General features: G+C 45.8%; 1 pseudogene; it reads right to left on the bottom strand.

Moving 5' to 3' along the window:
- Positions 1 to 1,640: 1,640 nt before the first annotated feature.
- LOC121432796 lies at positions 1,641 to 2,399 on the bottom strand (annotated as a pseudogene).
- Positions 2,400 to 3,102: the final 703 nt, after the last annotated feature.

The raw sequence follows: 3,102 nt of genomic DNA, 5'->3' as shown, positions 1-3,102 counted from the left end.
GGAGGAACTCAAGGCATTCCTGAACTTGTGATGTGTTAATCAGAAAGGCAAACTCCCAGGACCATGGAGTTAGGACAGAGGAGAATATATTTGGCTCAGTTGCTCAGTCTCTTATCTAACTTGAGTGGTAGTTGGTCATCTGATCCTGTCTGATATTCTAGAGATGACTCCATCTCAAGATCTTTTTTTTGAGACAGGGTTTCTCTGTAGTTTTGGAACCTGTCCTGGAACTAGCTCTTGTAGACCAGACTCAGAGATTCACCTGCCTCTGCCTCCAGAGTCCTGGGATTAAAGTTGTGTGCCACCACCGCCCAGCCCATCTCAAGATTCTATGGAGCCTAAATATGTTCTCCTTTTAGCTGAAATGGAGGGAGTAGCAGTAGCAGAAGTACCCTTTACTGAGTTCTTAATGTCTGCCAGTCACTGTGGTGCACATAGTATACTGTTCCCACCATCCCTGCAGCGCAGTGTTGAAACACACAATCTTCTTTGACCTCAGAATGACTTTGGACTAGATGGGTGGACCCCACCCCCACCATGTGTATGTGTCCATGTGCCCATGTGCACATGTTTGTGTGAATATAAATTCATGTAAGGTGTTCAATATCCCTCCACTTCCCCATTCACAAGGGAGGATCAACACACATTGCGGAGGATCCAGAGGGCACAGTATGGTCATTTTAATTAGGACCATCTTTAGTATCTTTGGTAATTTGTTTGGCATTATCTTAAAGTTATTTGGTCAGATAATCTTTTGGGAAGTTAGTATATTATTTAACCTTGTGATTATCTTTCTTTAATTGATGTTCATCTAGACATATTCTTCCCATTGTTGTTTGTTTGTATATACGTACATGTATGTATATGTGTGTGTATATATGTATGTGTGTGTATTAAATTTTTTTCTCTGCAATCTGGCTCTTTTTCCCACTCAATAGCACACTCCAGAAACCTCCGCAAGTCAATTTCTTTAATCCAGATTTACCTTTAGTAGTTCATAAAATACTGGCTCCCTGAAGCCCACTATTGCACCTACTTTTCCAGATCTTTGGGTATGTTCTTTGCTTCTAGATTTTTATTTGTGTGTGTGGTCTTGAGGAACAATACCACCAGTGTTTAGAAATTTAGGGTGGTGATTCTCCTGAGGGGTAGATGGACGGGATGTAATTTCTAAAGTGGTCACTAGATGGCAAAATTGTCCCAAAGTGTTAGTAAAGCTAGCCTTAAGTGCATCTACAGGAGGCAGTGGAGCTGGCTGCTGGGTAAGGAGCCCTGAGCATATGGCACAGGTGGAAGGGACTTACGGCATTGCCTGGTTCGTGTCATATTATTTACTACTGCTATTACTATTATTGTTTGTCTTGGGAACTTAAATATCTGTGAAAAGTTCTCTGAGCAATGCCCCCTCCCTGCCATTCTGTTGCTCTGTGACTAGCAGGCTCCATAGCCTAACTCAGATGGCTCCCTCTGAGTGGAGTCTGTTCTGTCCCAAAGATCTTGGTCCTGTGTGCGTGGGTCTTGTGGTGCCCCACAAGACACTACATGTTGGGTCAGAGGGAGGGGAGCCCTGGGACCACATGGTTCTCTTTTCAGGCCCGGTCAGAACTCTTTAAAGTCTCAGTGTTCAGCTGTGGGCACCGTCATGCCTTGTAGGCTGTCTCTGGGAAGAAAAGCCCTTTGTATTGTTGTACAGTGTCCTGATGGGAGACAACAGCTATGCCTGACAGTCTGGGGTTGCCGTAGATCTCAGAGTCATTCCTACAAAGACTGGTCTCATTCCCAAAGAAGTGGGTGATTGTCCAGGCTGCTGAGGCACTAATTCCAGTTCTAGAGGATAAGACATGGAAGTCCATTATGCCTCCTTGGGAGAACCTCAGCCCCTTGGCAGCACACTCTGTCTTCAGGGCTTCCACAAACTTCTCCTGGATCTTCTCCTTCTTGTCCAGTTCAAGAGTTTAGAGAACTTGTCCAGTTCAAAGAACTTGATCCTTTTCCTTTAGGGTGCCACTGTGACTGATGGACAAAATGTTCAGCATGCCATTCTGGAATCCAGTAAGGTTCCATGCTTTTTGGTCAGTCTGAGCAGGGCTGTGTATGAGGCTGAAGATGATCCAATTCTGAAAGGCTCCTCCTCCTCAAGGGTGGTTCTGGGATGTCTGCTTGGAGGGTAACTGTCCATACTTATTCTGAACTGCCCATTTTCAGCAAGCACACAATCAGACTTCATCAGACTTCATCTCTGCCACCTACTTGCTCAGCAATCTTCGAGCAGCCAGAGCCACCCACCACGCCGATCTGCTCCCTACTTCTGGCAAGCTTGTGTGAGGGAGGGTCCCATTCATGCCAAGCAGGCAGAGGATGCGCGTTTTCCTGCGGGTGCCCTCAGTGGCGATAACCATGGCAGCAGCTAGGTGTGCCAAGCGCTGTTATTGTCCATGTTATTTTATTTGTATTGCACACGTGACACACAAATGCATTCTACCTGTAAAGGATTCACTCTCCACACCCCGTTTCCTGTGCTTGTTGCCCACCCCAGAGAGAACCAGGTTTGAATACTTTGGGGTATTGCTGTATAACCCATCCTACACAACGTGCGCACATGTATTTGGACATGTCTTTTCTGTCTTTTCTTAATAAACATGCCCACCACTGCCCCATTTTGTAAGTGAAGATAGTGCAGAGCTGGGGCCCTGTTGTCAGTGCAGAGCAGATCCTGTCCTGTGCACTCACACAGACCCAAGATGTAAAAGTTGACTTTAGTAGTGGTTACTGAAGTTGGGTGAAACTATTTAGCCCTCATCAAGCCTCCATTTGCTCACGTTTTAAGCCATTCAGGCTTCCTAAATCAAGTCAGGACATGCATGTCTCCTAGCTAGAAGCCTGGCCGAGAGCATTAGTTTTCTTTTTTTATCTCTCTCTCTCTCTCTCTCTCTCTCTCTCTCCATCTCTCTCTCTCTCCATCTCTCTCTCTCTCTCTCCATCTCTCTCTCTCTCTCTCCATCTCTCTCTCTCTCTCCATATCTCTCTCTCTCTCTCCATCTCTCTCTCTCTCTCTCTCTCTCTCTCTCTCACACACACACACACACACACACACACACACAC

Source organism: Microtus oregoni, unplaced genomic scaffold (assembly GCF_018167655.1).
Source record: "Microtus oregoni isolate MIOR12 unplaced genomic scaffold, Mior012 000036F_ref0000092, whole genome shotgun sequence".
Classification (NCBI taxonomy): domain Eukaryota; kingdom Metazoa; phylum Chordata; class Mammalia; order Rodentia; family Cricetidae; genus Microtus; species Microtus oregoni.
The sequence above is the reverse complement of the archived record's forward strand: the minus strand, read 5'-3'. Positions and strand labels throughout refer to the sequence as shown.